Source organism: Arachis hypogaea, chromosome 15 (genome assembly GCF_003086295.3).
Source record: "Arachis hypogaea cultivar Tifrunner chromosome 15, arahy.Tifrunner.gnm2.J5K5, whole genome shotgun sequence".
Classification (NCBI taxonomy): Eukaryota; Viridiplantae; Streptophyta; class Magnoliopsida; order Fabales; family Fabaceae; genus Arachis; species Arachis hypogaea.
Genome location: NC_092050.1, coordinates 118,687,612 through 118,695,737, shown reverse-complemented (window position 1 = coordinate 118,695,737; position 8,126 = coordinate 118,687,612). Strand labels below are relative to the sequence as shown.

The 8,126-nt window shown below is 36.6% G+C and overlaps 1 non-coding gene across 1 annotated transcript; it reads right to left on the bottom strand.

Moving 5' to 3' along the window:
• Positions 1 to 8,018: 8,018 nt before the first annotated feature.
• Positions 8,019 to 8,126, bottom strand: LOC112753803 (small nucleolar RNA R71). Its single transcript, XR_003178168.1, has one exon. It is a non-coding gene; the product is annotated as a small nucleolar RNA R71 (small nucleolar RNA).

Here is an 8,126-nt window from a genome sequence, read left to right as displayed (position 1 = left end):
TTAGCTCAGTTGATTAGAGCGTCGTGCTAATAACGCGAAGATCGCAGGTTCAAGACTTGCATGGGCCATTAGAGGAAATATGTTTTTTAAAGCCATGAATTTTTAGAGTATAAAAATAATGGCCTATCCATGTCGACCAGTGTTGATATGTTCCTTTTTATCTTTTATAAGTTTTTGTTCCAAGAAAGAAATTGAATTGCGTATAAAACCTTAACAACCATACGATGGAAGTTTTTGAAACATATTTCTACCAAACAATATGTATATGGAGAAAATTATAGCACTTGTTATGGTACTACATAGTTGTCTTCCTATGAAAAAGATACTACATAATTGTTTTCCTATGAAAAAAGTATGGGAAATTGATGGAAGCTCTATCCCTAATACCCGAAAGTACATGTATTTGACAAGTTCTTTACCTTAGTAAAAAGAGCAAAATTTCTTGCAAAATTTACTTGGATTAGTGTTTTAAAATTTATACTCTTTATGTTACCAACGTAACAATAACATCCCTTACTTCCTTTATTGCTAAGAGGGCCATAAATCAAAATCCAATGAAAGTTAAGCTCTTACCAATTTTTTTAAATATCTTGATGCATTCATAGTGAAGAATAGATTATAAAACTTTCTAATCTTAATCTCTTTCGTAAGTAGATTTCATGTGGAATGATATGGAGCTGTTTGGATTTTACTATGTCATCAAATCAAGTAAGATTTTTAGATTATTCAAGTTTTATTAGTTAAATAAATCACTCAAAAAATTGTTTTATTACCTGTTAAGAGAGATAAATATTAAATGAAGACAAACAGAAAAAGAAAACATAATGTTACTGTAAACCCCGCTAAAAGGGACATCCACAAGGGGGTGGGATTTTTTCAGTGTTGCATATCTGATGCCAGGGCATCTTGGCCAGTTTCACTGACCTTTTCTTTACTGTTTTTAGGTTAGTTTCATGCATTTCCTTAGGAAATAAGCTAGTTTTGGGTAGATATTCACTTACACCTTGACTCAAGCATACATTGTGCATTTTACATTATTTCATGAGGATTTTGCATAAGTTTAGTGACAAATTATATGTTGCATTGCCCATGACTTGGACTAGAACTTTGATGCACTCTATTGCTTGATTTCAGGACCAAAGGAAGCAAGGAAAGGGAGGAAACTTGCAAGGTTAATGAGAAAAGTGATTGCCAATGACACTCTCATAGCCATCATTGCCCACGTTAAGAGTCACGTTAACTAAGTTAACGTGAACTCTAACGTGGAAAAGGGAAGTTGAGCCAACGTTAGTGACACTTAACATTGTCACTAACGTTGGCAAACACTCATAAGTGGCCATGTTAGAGCCCATGTTAACCTAGTTAACGTGGCCTCTAACGTTAAAGGGGGAAAGAGAAGCCAACGTTAGTGACATTCAACATTGTCACTAACGTTGGCCTAAGGATGCAACACACCACGTTAAATCCCACGTTAACTTGGTTAACGTGGGAGCTAACATAAGAAGTAAGAGTTGTCGCCAACGTTAGTGACACTCAACATTGTCACTAACGTTGGAAGCAACCACACAACCCCCCAAGGAGCCACGTTAACTTCCACGTTAACTTAGTTAACGTGGAAGCTAACGATGAGGAATGAATGATGAGCCAACGTTAGTGACACTCAACATTGTCACTAACGTTGGGATGGCTAAGAATGGCCACGTTAGAAGCCACGTTAACCTAGTTAACGTGGACTCTAACGTGAGATCTAGGGGCACATTGGAACGTTAGTGACAATGTTGAGTGTCACTAACGTTCTCGAAGGTTGGCAAGGCCACGTTAGAAGCCACGTTAACCTAGTTAACGTGGAGCTTTAACGTGAAGCAAAAAGGGGCACACTAGAACATTAGTGACAATGTTGAGTGTCACTAACGTTCTCGAAGGTTGGCAAGGCCACGTTAGAAGCCATGTTAACCTAGTTAACGTGGGATCTAACGTGAGGCAAAGGGGGAACATTGGAACGTTAGTGAAAATGTTAAGTGTCACTAACGTTCCCGAACTTATACTTTCACTAAATGATTAACACCCCTTCCGCTTGAGCTAAAGTCTCCACCCACTCAACACTTTCTCTCTGCAAGTAAAGCCAAGCCCAAATGAAGAAAAGAACTGCTTCAAACTCAAGATCCAAAGGCCCAAGACTTGAAGAGCAAACTAGAAGCTGAGAAGAGTAGTATATATAGGAGTGGCTTTGAATTGTAAAAGAGTTCTGGAGGCTGGAAAAGAGAACTACTCTCTGTATTTTACTTTCTCTGCATTTTCTAGTTTTATGATGTATTCTCCATCTTTGTTTTCATTTTCAAGAGCTATGAACAACTAAACCCTTTTCATTGGGTTAGGGAGCTCTGTTGTAATTTGATGGATCAATACTAATTTTCATTATTCTTCTTCTATCTTTTCTCTTGATTTTACTTGAAAGCTTTCGATCTTCATCCAATTGAGTAGTTATCTTGGAAGAGAAGCTATTCAAACTTGGATATCTTTTGAACCTTGAAAGAGGAATGAAGAGATCAAGCTAGAAATGCTTTCTCATGCTGGACCAAATTGGGTTTGGATGGGTATGTGACTATAACCCTCTCAATACTTGATTTGGGAAATGCATGTGGTATAATCAGTGACCATACTTCATCTCTTCTCATGAGCAATTGACCAAGGAATTGGCTATTGATCAAGATTTGAGAGATTGAATTGCAAGAAATTGTAATTCAATCACTTAAGATTGCCAAGGAGATCAATGAGGGCATTGATTGAGGAAGAGATGAAAATGAACTTGATCCGGAGAATTGCAACATCTCCTAAGCCCAATGAACTCCCCATCTCTGATCTTACCCATTCTCTTTAATTTCTGGCATTTACTTTTATGAGCAAATCCCCCATTCCCATTTACAATTCTGCAATTTATTTTCAGTCATTTGCTTCCAGTTTTTTAATTCTAGCATTTACTTTTCTGTTATTTACATTTCAGCCATTTTATTTTCTGCAACTCTCAACCCAAATTCTGGATTCGCTCAACTAGAACATTCTTCTAATTAAAGTTGCTTGATCAATCAATCTCTGTGGGATTCAACCTCACTCTATTGTGAGTTTTTACTTGACGACAAATTCGGTACACTTGCCGAAGGGAGATTTGTTGTGAGACAAGTTTTCCGTGCATCGATATCTCTTTGTAGACATCCACAAGGGACACCCTGAGGGGAGTGTAGTTGTGGTATTTTCTAGGTTTTTCAGTAGGCTGGTCTTCTTTTTTCCTGGACTCTTTATCCTTGTCCCGAGATGGGTAGGAGAATCCGGATTTTGAGGTTTCTCCTAATTGAGAGTTCTCCTCCATATTAATGTACTTTTCTACCTGCTCTTGTACCTTGTTCAGAGATGTTGGGTGCTTTTTGGATATGGAGTGGCTAAAGGGTCTTTCTCGCAGGCCATTGATGAGACCCATGACGGCTGCTTCTGTTGGCAGACTTTGTATGTCTAGACATGCTTTGTTGAATCTTTCCATGTTGTTGCGGACGCTTTCCCGATCTTCTTGCTTAATCCCTAGCAGGCTTAGGGCATGCTTGGCTTTGTCTTTCTAGATGGAGAATCTAGCTAGGAATTTCTTGGCAAGGTCACCGAAGCTTGCTATTGACCTTGGCGGCAAACTGTCGAACCACTTTATTGCCGTCTTGGTCAAAGTGGTTGGGAAAGCTTTACAATGGATTGCATCTGAGGCATCCCTTAGATACATCCGAATTCTGAAAATGCTGAGATGATGGCTTGGATCAGACGTACCGTCGTACAAGGTCATGTCGGGGGCTTTAAAGTCCTTCGGAACTTTAGCTTTCATGATCTCCTTTGTGAACAGGTCTTGGTCCTTGTGGGGTGATGAGCGGATAATTTATACGCTTTTTGGCATTGTTTTTAGTATGTTTTTAGTAGAACATAGTTACTTTTAGGGATGTTTTCATTAGTTTTTATGTTAAATTCACATTTCTAGACTTTACTATGAGTTTGTGTGTTTTTCTATGATTTCAGGTATTTTCTGGCTGAAATTGAGGGACTTGAGCAAAAATCAGATTCAGAGGTTGAAGAAGGATTGCTGATGTTGTTGGATTCTGACCTTCCTGCACTCAAAGTGAATTTTCTGGAGCTACAGAACACAAAATGGCGCGCTTCCAATTGCGTTGGAAAGTAGACATCCAGGGCTTTCCAGCAATGTATAATAGTCCATACTTTGGCCGCGTTTAGACGACGTAAAAGGGCATTGAACGCCAGTTCTATGCTGCTATCTGGAGTTAAACGCCAGAAACAAGTCACAAACCAGAGTTGAACGCCAGAAATACGTTACAACCTGGCGTTCAACTCCAGAAAGAGCCTCTGCACGTGTAACATTCAAGCTCAGCCCAAGCACACACCAAGTGGGCCCCGGAAGTGGATTTATGCATCAATTACTTACTTCTGTAAACCCTAGTAACTAGTTTAGTATAAATAGGACTGTTTACTATTGTATTAGACATCCTGGATTGTATTTTTGATCCTGTGATCTCGTTTTGGGGGCTGGCCATTCGGCCATGCCTGGACTTTTCACTTATGTATTTTCAAACGGTAGAGTTTCTGCACTCCATAGATTAAAGTGTGGAGCTCTGTTGTTCCTCAAAGATTAATGCAAAGTACAACTATTTTTCTATTCAATTCAACTTATTCCGCTTCTAAGATATTCATTCGCACTTCAACCTGAATGTGATGAACGTGACAATCATCATCATTCCCTATGAACGCGTGCCTGACAACCACTTCCGTTCTACCTTAGATTGAATGAGTATCTCTTGGATCTCTTAATCAGAATCTTCGTGGTATAAGCTAGATTGATGGCGGCATTCATGAGAGTCCGGAAAGTCTAAACCTTGTCTGTGGTATTCCGAGTAGGACTCTGGGATTGAATGATTGTGACGAACTTTAAATTCGTGAGTGCTGGGCGTAGTGACAGACGCAAAAGGAGGGTGAATCCTATTCCAGTATGATCGAGAACCTCAGATGATTAGCCGTGCTGTGACAGAGCATTTGGACCATTTTCACAAGAGGATGGGATGCAGCCATTGACAAGGGTGATGCCTCCAGACAATTAGCCATGCAGTGACAGCGCATCAGACCATTTTCCAGAGAGGATTAAAAGTAGCCATTGACAACGGTGATGTCCTTACATAAAGCCAGCCATGGAAAGGAGTAAGACTGATTGGATGAAGACAGCAGGAAAGCAGAGGTTCAGAGGAACGAAAGCATCTCTATACGCTTATCTGAAATTCTCACCAATGAATTACATAAGTGTTTCTATCCCTATTTTCTATCTATTTATTATTTATGTTCAAAAACTCCATAACTGTTTTATATCCGCCTGACTGAGATTTACAAGGTGACCATAGCTTGTTTCATACCAACAATCTCCGTGGGATCGACCCTTACTCACGTAAGGTTTATTACTTGGACGACCCAGTGCACTTGCTGGTTAGTTGTATCGAAGTTGTGAATGAAAAACGATTTATTAAGATGTGCGTACAGAGTTTCTGGCCCCGTTGCCTGAGATCACAATTTCGTGCACCAAGTTTTTGGGGCCGTTGCCTGGGATTGTTCGAGTTTGGACAACTGACGGTTCATCTTGTTGCTCAGATTGGGTAACTTTCTTTTCGTTTTCTTTTCAAAAATTTTTCAAAAAACCTTTCAAAAATTTCTCATCTATTTTCGAAAAAAAATGTTTTCAAAAAAATATATTTTTCTTCAGAATTTTTAAGAATGAATTCTAGTGTTTCATGATGCTTTGTTGAACCCTGGTTGGCTGTGAAGCCATGTCCAAATTCCTTTGGACTGAGGATTCAACTAATCACTTCAGTGCATGTAATTACATACTAAAGCTTGGCTGGCTATTAAGCCATGCCTGACCCTTTGATTGGAGCTTTAGACTAAAGAGCATAAGATTCCTAGAATTCATATTAAAAATTTTGGAATCCTTATTTTTCTTTTTCAAAATTATTTTCGAAAAAAATTAAAAGAAAATACAAAAAAATCATAAAATCATATGAATAAAAAAATATTTTGTATTTCTTGTTTGAGTCTTGATCAGATTTAAAGTTTGGTGTCAATTGCATGTTCATCTTGCATTTTTCGAAAAATTCATGCATTCATGGTGTTCTTCATGATCTTCAAGTTGTTCTTGGTAAGTCTTCTTGTTTGATCTTGATGTTTTCTTGTTTTGCATCTTTTCTTGTTTTTCATGTGCATTTTTGCATTCATAGTGTCTAAACATGAAAGATTTCTAAGTTAGGTGTCTTGCATGTTTTCTTTGCATTAAAAATTTTTCAAAAATAAGTCTTGATGTTCATCATGACATTCAAAGTGTTCTTGGTGTTCATCTTGACATTCACAGTGTTCTTGCATGCATTCATTGCTTTGATCCAAAATTTTCATGCATTGCATCATTTTCATGTTCTTCTCTCTCATCATTAAAAATTCAAAAATCAAAAAAATATCTTTCCCTCTTTTCTCTCATAAAATTCGAAAATTTGAGTTGACTTTTTCAAAAATTTTTAAAATCTAGTTGTTTCTTATGAGTCAAATCAAATTTTCAATTTAAAAATCTTATCTTTTTCAAAATCTTTTTCAAAAATCAAATCTTTTTCATTTTTCTTAGTTATTTTCGAAAATTTTAAAAAATATTTTTCAAAAATCTTTTTCTTATCTTTATCTCCTAATTTTCGAAAATAACATCATCAATTAATGTTTTGATTCAAAAATTTCAAGTTTGTTACTTACTTGTTAATAAAGATTCAAACTTTAAGTTCTAGAATCCTATCTTGTGATTTCTTGTAAATCAAGTCATTAATTGTGATTTTAAAAATCAAATCTTTTTCAAAACTAATTTCAATCATATCTTTTCAAAAATATCTTTTGATCTTATCTTTTTTTTCAAAATCATATCTTTTTCAAAAATTTGATTTTAAAATATCTTTTCTAACCTCCTATCTTCCTATCTTTTCAAAATTGATTTTCAAATTTGTTTCAACTAACTAACTAACTTTTTGTTTGTTTCTTATCTTTTTCAAAACTCCCTAACTAACTCTCTCTCTCTAATTTTCGAAAATATCTTCCCCCTTTTTCAAAATTTCTTTTTAATTAATTATTTTAATTTTTGATTTTAATTTTTGATAAAAAAAATGACTAACCTTTTTCAAAAACTATTTTCGAAAATCACTAACTCTTTTTCAAAAATTATTTTCGAAAAATCACTTCCCCCTCTCATCTTCTTTTATTTGTTTATTTATTTACTAACATCTCTTCCTCACTCACCAAAAAATCCGAACCCCCTCTCTCTCTGAGTTCAGATTTTCTCTTCTTTTCTTTTATTCACACAGGGACCTCTATACTGTGGTAAAGAGAATCCCTATTATTATTATTATTATTTTTCTGTCCCTCTTTTTCAAATGAGCAGGAGCAAAGACAAGAATATTCTTGTTGAAGCAGATCCAGAACCTGAAAGGACTCTGAAAAGGAAATTAAGAGAAGCTAAAATATAATAGTCCAGAGACAACCTTTCAGAAATTTTCGAACAAGAAGAGGAGATGGCAGCCGAAAATAATAATAATGCAAGGAGGATGCTTGGTGACTTTACTGCACCTAATTCCAATTTACATGGAAGAAGCATCTCCATTCCTGCCATTGGAGCAAACAATTTTGAGCTGAAACCTCAATTAGTTTCTCTGATGCAACAGAACTGCAAGTTTCATGGACTTCCATCTGAAGATCCTTTTCAGTTCTTAACTGAATTCTTGCAGATATGTGATACTGTTAAGACTAATGGAGTAGATCCTGAAGTCTACAGGCTCATGCTTTTCCCTTTTGCTGTAAGAGACAGAGCTAGAGTATGGTTGGACTCTCAACCTAAGGATAGCCTGAACTCTTGGGATAAGCTGGTCAAGGCTTTCTTAGCCAAGTTATTTCCTCCTCAAAAGCTGAGTAAGCTTAGAGTGGATGTTCAGACCTTCAGACAGAAAGAAGGTGAATCCCTCTATGAAGCTTGGGAGAGATACAAAGGACTGACCAAAAAGTGTCCTTCTGACATGCTT